Source organism: Sus scrofa, chromosome 9, assembly GCF_000003025.6.
Source record: "Sus scrofa isolate TJ Tabasco breed Duroc chromosome 9, Sscrofa11.1, whole genome shotgun sequence".
Taxonomy (NCBI): Eukaryota; Metazoa; Chordata; class Mammalia; order Artiodactyla; family Suidae; genus Sus; species Sus scrofa.
Window position 1 is genome coordinate 27,625,833 of NC_010451.4, and position 12,069 is coordinate 27,637,901.

The following is a 12,069-nucleotide window of genomic DNA, read 5'->3' on the forward strand; positions in this document are numbered from 1 at the left end:
GGGGGTGCTGTCTGTGGCTATGGAACCGAGCGAAGCTAAGAGGCCCATAAGGGGATTAAACCTATGACCCGCTCCTCATTAGCACAATGTTCTAGCCGACGGGGAAATAATGCAGGCTCCTTGAGTGTTAGCAAATACTGACCTACTTAGATATGAGGGATAAAAGCACACATTTTCCCTCCGACATCAGCACAATCTGTCTCTGGGAATTGAAAGGACAGAGAAAGCCCTTTTACAGGGAATTTCTGGGTCAATAACTCTCATCTCGGGCTCCTACAGTAATTACTGGATTATGTTCCCCAATTATTCTCCCATCCAATAACTGCTTCTCTGGCTACCCACCCATGTTCCAACAAGTATTAGACAACATGTCAGGCCATTTGAGGCTTCTGTGACATCAGTTATCGGCCAGACAACTAGATCCCTCTGCCCAGAACACTTTCATCCCCAACTCCCCCAACCCCCACCCCTGCTCCTCACCCCTACTGAGCTGTCTGACACACACTCTTCCTTCCTGTATCAGCAAGTCATCCTGGAAGGCTTCCTGAATGCTGATGCCTGGGTTAGGTATCTGTCCTGGGCACGCCTCTGCACACCAAATCCCCCAACATCGTACTTACCGCAGCGTAGCCACGGCCTGGGGTCTCTCTCCCCAGCCCCCAGTGCAAAGGGTTGTGTCTTGAGCAGAGCTGTATGCTATCGTCTGTGGGCCTGACATAAAGGAGAAATTCAACAAGTTTTTGTTGAATGAATGGATGATTGAAGGAGCTTCCAGTTTTCCTCTTATATATGAAATACCTTAAGTTAGGCTAAATAATATCTAAAATGACTTAAATAGTATTTAAAGCTAACCATTCTGAAAGGCCCTTCTCAAGTCTTAGCTTTTGCTAAAGTAGAATGTGAAAGTGTTTGGGAATCACATAGATCTGAATTTAAGTTCCCAAGAGACTATTAAGTACATGTGGGTAAATATTTCTAAAATGGGGATAATAATACCTGCCTCAAAGAGTTATTGAGAAGGTAGAATAAAATAAACACACACACACATATTATAAAGTTCCTGCTGCCCAGAAAACATTAGTATGTTCCCTCTTTCTACTCTCTGATTAAAAGCTTTCTCCTGAATTTCTGTCTGGTTCTTCATCATGCAATAAATCCCCTTTTTTTTTTTTTTGCTTTTTAGGGCTGCACCTGCAGCATATGGAAGTTCCCAGGCTAGGGGCTGAACAAGAGCTGCAGCCTCTAGTCTACACCATAGCAATGCTGGATCCCAGCTGAGTCTTCGACCTACACCTCAGCTGAAGGCAATGCCAGATCCTTAACCCACTGAGTGAGGCCAGGGATCAAACCCTCATCCTCAGGGATCATAGTCAGGTTCCTAACCTGCTGAGCCACGACAGGAAATCCCAATAAATACTATTTGTTAATAGACACATAAATATACATCTAGGCTCTTACAAGTTAATTGGAAAAGTATAAAAATTTTTTTAAATCAAATATATTTGTGTGTATATAAATATGCTTTTTCAAATATCACACACATATGTAAGTCTTTAAAATTAATTGGAAAAATAGAAAAGTAATAAACATCTAATCGAGGACTGCCTGCTGTGGTGAAGCAGGTTAAGGATCCAGAGTTGTCTCTGTGGCCACTGGGGTTCGATCCCCAGCCTGGAGCAGTGGGTTAAGGATCTGGTGCTGCCACAGCTGTAGTGTACGCCGCAGCTGTGGTTTGGATTTAATCCCTAGCCTGGGAACTTCCATATGCCATGGGTGTGGTCACCAAAGCAAAAATCTAATCAAATATATATAGTTGCTTTTTTTATATTTTTTCAACCATCTTGTAAGAGTGCTAGGCATTCAGTAGGACCTTCCTGAGATGACACAGTCAGTTCTTGGGCACTTCTATTTGTATTATTTCCTTGATAACGTCCTTTCTACTTTCTTATTCTCTCTTCTTCAAACTGCAGATAGTTGAAAGACCTCCTAAAATGATTTTTTAATTTTTCTTTTCTCACTTAGTTTCCAATTTTTTTACCTGTATATTTACTTCCCGAAAGATTTCATCAACTGTATTTTTATATTTATATTTGTAACACACTTATTTGTTCTTTTAGACTTTTTAAATTCTTTTTTTAATAGGAATTTCTGTGTGAGCAATCCTATCTTCCAGGAATAAAAACAAATGTATTTCTTTCTTAGTAATCTCTTTCTGTCCCTTATCTTTTTTCTTTTCCTTTCCTTACTAATGCTTTATGATCCCATCTGATAAAAGTAGGAAAAAAAGAGCAAATCAAAAGTAGAGGAAGTAAACAATAAAGATAACGTCATAAATCAATGAAATTTTAAAAAGTAGTTTAACAATGGAGAAAGCTAACAAAGCCAAAATAAATCCACACAATTAATAGGCCTCTAGCAAGACTAATGAATAAAATATAGAAAATACAGTTCATTACTATCAGGAATGAATGAAAATATATCCTTACAGATCATTCACACATTACAAGGAAAATAAAGGACTCTTCTAAAAAGTTTAAGGTCAATAAATTTGACAATCTAGATGAAATAGGCATATTATTATATAACACAATTTACCAAGCTAACATAAAATGGAACAGAACAGATGGATAGCCTATTTCTATCAAACAAATGAATTCATTTTCAGAAATATTCACAAAGAAAGCTCCAGGTTCATAATTTGTCAATCCATAATTTTAAAAGAGTAGCCCCTTGGGGATTTGATATATTTCAAAATGTGTAAAATTCTGATGAGAAATGGAAGCTAAAGATTTTTGGGGGGGTGCTCAATTTTTGGTTATCCATAGAAAACTATGGACTGGACAACTGAAGAGTCAATAAAATTACATAAACAATATCATTTTTTTAAACTTAAATATGAAAAAGTCAATAATTTCAAAAATGCAAAAAGCATAGTGATTAAGCTTAAAATGAGCTTTCACAACTTTTTTAATCTTCTATTTCCCAGATTAGTAAATAGAGATGATTCTTCCTTTCGAGGTAAATGATGTCGATCAAGTTACTCATCCAAAGGAAGCACTGAAAATTAATAGCTAGATCTCTCTGAATATTGATTATGTTCTCTGGAAAGTACCCAGCTTCTTACACCCAGTAAGGCAAGTTACTACTCAACAAAACTCTGTTTTGAATTCTAAAGCTCAGAACTGCCTCCTTGGTTCTCTGGGGTTCTGCCACAGTCTTCTTTCCCCAGATGCCTGAAATAGGGAGTTCCCAACTGGGATGGGTAAAGTGGGGAAAAGGGAATAATCAGAATTAGAAAACGTCATCATTCAGCATCAACAGATTCCAAACATCTGAATATTTGGAATTATGGAGATAAGACCTCCATGTGCTAGAACGATTTAAATCAACATGCTTAACCATCTACACATATACATTCACTGAGATAAAAAAGACATTGGGTAAGTTATTGAGAAAATTTAGGTATCCAATAATTATGATACTAAGAGGTAAAGGAAATATCAGAATTAAACCATGTAATCTGGAAAAGTGATAAAATTAAGCAGAATATTACATAATCTCTTCTTGATTTTTCTAGAGCATCATACCTAAGTTCAAAACTTTTCTCTTGGTCTGAATTTAGAGGCTGGATTTATTTACTTTTATTTTGTCACTGTATGTTTCTGACTGTAAAAACAATCAACAATTAAGATTGTAGTATCAGAAAATACAAAATAAAACAAAAGCATGTCATACAATTTTATGATCATTGATGGCTACTTATGTGTGTGTATCTCTATGAAACTGAAATTATGCCCTTTACTGTATTATTACATAATGTATTTTTACTACGTAAGATTCAAAAAAATTACTGGAGTTCCTGTCGTGGCTCAATGGAAACAAATCTGACTAGGAACCATGAGATTGCGGGTTTGATCCCTAGCCTTGCTCGGTGGGTCAAGGATCCGGCGTTGCCATGAGCTGTGGTTTAGGTCACAGACTTGGCTCGGATCTGGTATTGCTGTGGCTGTGGTGGAGGCCGGCAGCTGTGGCTCTGTTTAGACCCCTAGCCTGGGAACCTCCATATGCCGTGGGTATGGCCCTAAAAAAAAGAAGAAAAAAAAAAAAAAAGAATTACTGCCTAATAGTTAATTTAACCAATTCTTTAGTTTTAATATTTTAAAAATATTTATAATTGCTCACTGTTTTAAATAACAGTTTTGATATTTTTAAAATACTTATAACTACTCACTGTTTTAAATAACACTATTATGGATCATATAGTTTATGATCCTATTTGCATTTATGATTGTTTCTTTTGGACATACTCCTAGGACATAAATCGTTACCATGTTCAAGCTTATACTGTTCACTGCATGACAGGCCAATAACTCAAAGACAAGGTGTTGTGGGAAGAAATATCAACTTTACTCAAAAAGTCAGCAGACTAGGAGGATTGTAGACTAGTGTCCCAAAGAACTGCCTTACCCCCTGTTAGAATTCGAGCTTCTTTTATAAAAAGGGAGAGGGCATGGCTGGTTGTTACAGGCACCATGGTGCCTGCCAGACCCCTGAGGGCTGTGATAATCCTTTGTTCTTCTGTCCATCTAGGTCTGATCAAGATGTTCCTGCAAACTGCCAACAAAACAAATGTTATTCTCTGTTCTGCAACTTTTTATCTCTTTATGAATGAAAAGTGTTATGCCTTTAAAGGTCAGGCTGGGAAGCAGAGTCTTGAGAAAGGCCTATTATATCAATTTCAAGCTATAGGCCGCATTCCTTTACCAAGGTGCAGAGCCAGCATGACTAAGCACAGGCAAAAGGGCACAAAGGTTAGAGCTAAAAGAAGAGGCCCAATATGGAAACAGGTTTGTTCTTCTGTTTCAAAATTACTGTGTCAAAGGAAATTCAGTCTTTTTTTTTTTTTTTTCCCCTTATCTTTTTAGGGCCGCATCCTTGGCATATGAAAGTTCGCAGGCTAGGGGTCGAATCGGAGCTACAGCTGCCGGCCTACACCACAGCTCACCACAGTGCTAGATCCTTAACCTGCTGAGCAGAACCAGGGATTGAACCCATGTCCTCATGGATGCTAGTTGGGGTTGTTACAACTGAGCCATGATGGAAACTCCAGGATATTCAGTCTTAAGGCTTTTGTCATCTCTTTCCAAACTGCCTTCAAAAAATTATCGATTGTCAATCTCACTATGAACATAAAAAGTATTTCTTCACATCCTTTCTACTCTTTTAATATTAGTGATCAATATTGTTTTTGATGTTTATCAGTTTGACAGGTGGAAAAAATAGTATATCATTTTGATCCTATTTGAATTTCTTTGATTACTCATGTATCTTCTCTGTGTGTTTTCCAAATATCTTTCTAAAAGAAATCCACTCCATAAAGCAAAAATAAATAGGATTATTCATAGAATTCACTTAATAGATACATATCTGACTAAATATTTAAAATATATTTATTTGAATTTATTATGTTAAAGAATTTTCATCAGATGGCTGTAAGAGAAGCTGTTGAACTTAGCAAAAATAGCTACTGTAGTTAAAATCACAATTCTTATGCCTGACATCCTCAGCCTGAATCCTGGCTCTACACACAGTACACATGGCTTATGGCAATTTACTTAACCTGTCTGTACCTCTTTCATCATCTGCAAAAGAGAGTTGATAATAATGGCACTATCTCATAGAGCTGTTGTAAATATTAAATGGAATGATTGTGTAAAGGATGAGCAAAAAAAATTATTCATTACTGTCGAATTGTAGCTTAAACTTTTCCCACAGTACTTCATTTCTCAACTGCTTTGTCCTCCCATCTTAAAATACATAGTGAGGTTAAACCCTTCTATTATTATCATAGGACATTTTTTTTTTCTTTTTACAGCCGCACCTGCGGCATATGGAAGTTCCTGGAGTAGGGATCAAATCAGAGCTACAGCTGCTGGCCTGCACCACAGCCACAGCAACGCTGGATCTGAGTCACTACGCCACAATTTGTGGCAACGTGGGATCCTTAACCCACTGAGTGAGCACAGAGATCAAACCCACATCCTCACAGTCACTATGTCAGGTTCTTAACTTGCCGAGACACGTCGGGAGCTCCTCATATGACTTTTAAGTGCTAAAGTTCATTAAGTTTACTAAGAATTTTGACAGGGAGTTCCCTTTGTGGCTCAGTGGTAACAAACCCACCTAGCATGTATGAAGACTCAGTTCTATCCCTGGCCTCTACCAGTGGGTTAAAAGATCCAGCATCACCAAGAGCTGTGATGTACCTGTGATGTAGGTTGCATACATGGCTCAGATCCCAAGTTGCTGGGGCTGTGTCCTAGGCCGGTGGCTATAGGTCTGATTTGACCCCTAGCCTGGGAACTTCCAAGTGCCATGAGTGTGGCCCTAAACACACACACACACACACACACACACACACACACAAAGAATGCCAACAGAGTTATAACCTGCATCTTAGCAAATTGCCTTGCTGGTTTTTTTTTAGTTTTTGTGGCACATAGATTGTTGAATTGCACCATAGTTGAGTCTTCCTCCTAAGTGAAGTCTTCCTTACCCATTCCTGCCTGCTCCTAAGCCATTCCAGTTATGATTAATTTCTTCTCCCTTTGGTTTCCCATGACATTTCATTCATCTTCTTATAATAGTAGGCATGTGCATATTGTAACCATATAGCCAAACTATTATTTTTAAAGTTTGCACACTATTGTACCTGGAATGGATAGTCAACAGAGACTGGCTATATAGCACAGGGAATGCTACTCAATATTCTATTAGAACCCATATGAAAAAAGAATCTGAAAAATAATGGATGTGTGTTTATGTAATTGAATCACTTTGTTGTACAGGAAAAATTATCACAACATTGTAAATCAACTATACTTCAATAAAACTTTAAAAAATGGAAAAAATAAAGTTTGTTTCCCACATGCTGAGGTAGCTCTCCAGGATTGTAACTATGTCTCACTAACCCCATTTCCCCAGAGCCTCCCATACTTTCTCAACAATAATGCAAAGAATAAATGATTAAATAAATGAATAATAAGGATCTATCTGAGGTTTTCTGGGTAAAACAACATTGAATAAAGGCTAATGTGGGGACTGCAAAACAAATTCATAAACCATAGGCAGCAGACCATATAGACAACATATATGAAACAATGGCTTTCAGACATTTGTCATAAAGCAGTGGAAGACTGTGAGCCTTGAGAAAAGTAAAACAAATAAGCTAAGCCCTGCAAACCCTCAGATTACCACTGCAGGCAACTTGTAGGCTACAGTTTAAGGAAGGAAAAACTCAGAGCTCAGTTAGTGGACTCACTTAGTTGAGAAAAGAAAAATTGAAATTTGCACAGTCCAAGGTGGCCGGAATGATAGGGCATGATATGACAGAGGAAAGAGTTGCAGTGTCAGAGATGAAGGACGAGAGAGCTCTGGAAATCTTCAGAGACGTATCCTTGAAACTTTAGCTGAGCACTTATCTGTACAGACAAGAGAAGAAGCCCACCAGGGCTGGGAAAGGAATTGCTGCAAAGCAGGGGGTTGAAAATTTCTCATACAAAGCTGAGAAGAGTTTGCATCCTAACCAGCCAGAATGGAAATATATCATTAGGTAGAATCCTTAGAAGGTCATTGCCTTCGTATAGGAGTTAAGTTATCTCCAGACTAAAAGCTGCCCTGAAAAGACAACAAATAAAGCCAAAAATTAAGTCACAAAAGCATTGAACTGATTTCAAGTCACTTAAATTGGTGCCAGAGAAAAGAAAGTCCAACACTGTTCAAAGGAATGCAGAAAAAGAATTCTGCACTGAACAGTGTAAAATTCGTAATGAAATTTACCGGGAATGCCAAAATGCAGAAATATGTAAAGTATAATCAAGAGAATTATTCAATAAAAACAGACACAAAAAAAGACCGAGGTTATAAAATTAGCAGACAAGGACATAAAAGTATTATAAAGTCTGCATGTTCAAGAAGATAAAGGAGACATTAACATAATGAAGGGACAAGTAGAAGAGATAAAAATGATCCCAGTAAAATTTTTGGAAATATCTAAAGTTAAAATTTTCATTGAGAAGGATTCACAGATTAGACACTGAAGAAAAAATGATTAGAAAACCTGAAAACATAACAAAAAGTTATCCAAAATGAAGCACAAAAAGAAAATAGAGTATCTGCAATCTATGGAACATGTCAAGCAGTTAATATGCATATGATTCAAAAATACATATGTAGGAATCATACTCACATGTATTCCAAATTTGATGAAAACTATAAATGCATAGATCCAAGAAGCTCAGTGAACCCTAAGTAAAATTTTAAAAATTTAAATTATACCGAAGTATGTCATGATCAAATAACTGAAAGCAAGCAATGAAAAGAAAATCTTAAAAACATCCAGATAAGAGACACATTACATAAAGAGGAACAAAAAGAGGAATGAAAGCAAATGTCTCATCAGCCAGCCGCTATGCAAGCAACTATTTTAAAGAATTGAAAGAAATAAACTGCCAACCTAGAACTCTATTCCTAGGGAAAATATATCCTAAAAATAATGAATTTTTTAGACAATCAAAACTTAAGAGAATTTATTGTAAGTAGATATGCATTATAAGAAACATTAAAACAAGAAACATTAAAAGAAGTTCTTCAAGCAGAAAGAAACTGATACTAGATGCTAATTTTGACCTTTACAAAAGAATGAAGACTAGTGGAAATAGACTTATAGTGGGTAAATATGTGCTATTTCTTCCCATTTTAAAATTTATTTAAAAGAACTCTGTTTAAATAGAAATAATAATGATAAATTATTGACATATGTAAATTATATGACTAAAACATCACAAAGGAAAGGGACAGTGAAAATGGAAGCATAGTGCTCTAAGCGTCCCGGACGCTACAGAAAGTTATAGCATTATTTAAAGGCAGACTCTGGTAATATGAAGACGTATTTTGTAAACCATAGAGCAACCACTAAAATTAAATAAATAAAACAAAGAGATTCAGCTAGCAAAATTGTAAGTGCAGTTACAAAGGAGTCATAAAAAATTACTTAATCCAAAAAAAGGCAAGCAAAGGTAGAACGAATAGAGAACAAATAGCAAGAGAGTAGATTTAAATCCAGGTCTATTGACAGCTACATTAAAATCAATAATCATATTAAATAATCTAATTGTAAAGCAGAAATTGTTATATTGGACGCAAAAGCAAGATACAACTAAGTGCTGTTATAAGAAATCCATCTCAACTATAAAACAGTTTAAAAATAAAACGATGGAAAGAATTACCATAAAAACACTAAACATAGGAAAGCTTGTGTAACTATATTTCCTCCTATCAAAGTAGAATTCAGAAAAAGAAATAGTGATTACAAAGAATACTTTACAGTGATAAAAGTGTCAAACAGTCACTGAACCATAACAATTCTAAATCTCTAAGCGTGTGAAAACAAATGAAGCAACAACTAATAGAACTAGTAAGAGACATTCACAACTTGAGTTGGAGGCTTCAGCACTCCTTTCTCAATAATTAACAGAAGAAATAGACATAAAATTAGGAAATATATAAAAGCCTTTAATAATGTTATCAACTAATTTGACCTAATTAACATTTATAGAACAGTCCACCTAATTAGAGCAGAATGAGCATTCTTTTAAGTGTGCACTGAATACTCACTAAGACAAGTTACATTCTGAGACATAAAACACATCTCTATTCATTAACTAAATTGATAAAAAGAATTGACATCTTATTGATTGAAAACTATTTTGATTCCTCAATTGAATTTTACTGGAAATCTTAAAATTTGAATTTTTTTCAAATATTAGAAAATTGACATATCTAAATAACCTGTAGGTCAAACAAAAAATGACAAAGGAAACTTTAAAATACCTTGAATTCAATTAAGATTACAATGCAACATAAAATCAGTGGATTGCTTAGAGTGAAATTATAACTTCAAATACTTACATTAGAAACCAAGAATAATCTTAAATCAGCAATCTAAGCTTCCATGGTAAGAAATTTGAAAAAGAAAAGTGAATAACATAAGTGGAGAAATTAAATATGAAAGCAAATATCAAAAAATAGAAAACAGAAAAAAGAGAAAATTGTTGAAACAAAAAGAGCTAGTTCTTTGAAAAAGAATCAATAAAATTGGTAAATTTCCAGTGAAACTAATCAGGAGAAAAAAAAGAAATAATACAAACTATCAAAATCAGGAATGAAATGGGGGTAAAGCTATAGATCTAGATTCATTAAAAGGAAAACAAAGAGATATTATGAACAAATTTATGCCAATACACTTGGCCACTGAGATGAAATGGAAAATTTCTTGAAAGCCTTCATTTCTAAAGTTCATAAATTATCTGAATAGAAGTATAGCTATTAAAGAAGTTGTGTATGTGTTTAATAACTTTTCTACAAAGAAAACACTAGGCTGGTGATAATGAATTCTACCAAACATTTAAGGAAGAAATAATACCACTTATTTCTAGACTTTTGCAGAAAAAAAAGCTTGACATCGACACCATCTATAGAACGTATAAGCAGAGAAAACTGCAAATCAATACCCCTCACGAACATAAATACAAACATCCTTAGCAAAAATAGTAGCAAATCAAATCAACCAACATATAAAAATAAATACATTGTGACCAACTGAAATGTATGCTAGAAATGTAAGGCTGGCTTAATATCCATTGACAGACAATATAACTTTCCCTATTAACAAACCAAAAAGAAAAATGAGGTGATCACATCAATAAATTTAGAAAAAGTATTTGACAAAATTTATCATCTATTCACAGGAAATAAGAAATGGGAAACTCTGCAACAACATGATAAAAGATATTTTCAAAAACCTTTTCTTCCAAAATTTGGGAACGAGGCAAAAGATGTCTGGTCTCACAACTTCTATTCAACATTATACCGGCAGTCCTGGCTAGAACAATAAAAATAAGGGGATGGGATTAGGAAAATTGAGTATTTATCCAATTTATCATAGCTAGAAGGTCAACAAGAGACGTATCCTTGTCTCTGGTCTGCTCTGACAGCACTGGGTTATTCATCTGAGCGCCACCTCCTAGTCCAATAAAACAACAAGAATATTTTATTTTATTCTAGTCTTGGTGGAAGGGTTATTTCATAATTGTAGTTCAAGATAAAAACAGTTTCACTCATTGAGCAGAATCATGGATGCCACACCATTCTCTGCATAACATTATTAAAGATCCACCTCTGCTAAGCAGCTCGCTATCTATACCCACTATTTGGGACATAAGTGTTGTGTGGGAAGCTCTAAAATTCCATGCAGCAAAAACCCATTCAACGCAATAAGCAATGCACATGGCATGTACATAGCTTGCAGGAAAACAAAAATGCCTTGGTGAAAGTATCTGGCCTTTAATTTCCAGAGGAGAACTGTAAAGCTCGGGACATCTAAGTCATTAGCTTACGGTACAAATCAAGTTTTAAAATGGGAGGAAAGAGGAGACGGTGGCTTTTGAAAGAAATCCTGCAGCTCTATTAATGGGTTTGTGTTCTGACCACAAAATCTCTCTCCCTCTCTAACTCTAGCCGTAGAAATATTCCTCTGCTTGCTATTTGACATCCCATGCCAGTTTTGCAAAGCTTCCTTGAATCAGGAGGAAGGGTTGTTTTTAGGACTCCATACATCTTCCTGAAAACAAGCTGAATTGTTAGAGGCGAAGTGGGAGTTCCTGAGGCAAACAAAGGAAACGGTTAGACGGACCCTCACAGAAGCCACAAGGCAAGCAGGTTCTCCAGAATTACAGTCTTTATCTCTAACCTCTTTTTAGAGGTTGGCAAGAACACACAGTGCTTCTTGAGAGAGATTACGTGGGTCGTGGCTGCAGTGGCAGCAGAGCTGTGTGTCAGCATATTAAGTCAATGGAAGTACACAAGCTTTGCCAAAGCAAAGCAGACAGAACGGAGGCTGCTGGTTGCAGGGCGAAGCCGGTGTCTGGTGCTAGGCATTTCTCCTCCCTTTCGATGGGGCAAGAAATTAACCCCTGCCTCCTTCTTTGAAAAACCACTTTAACAAGTCCT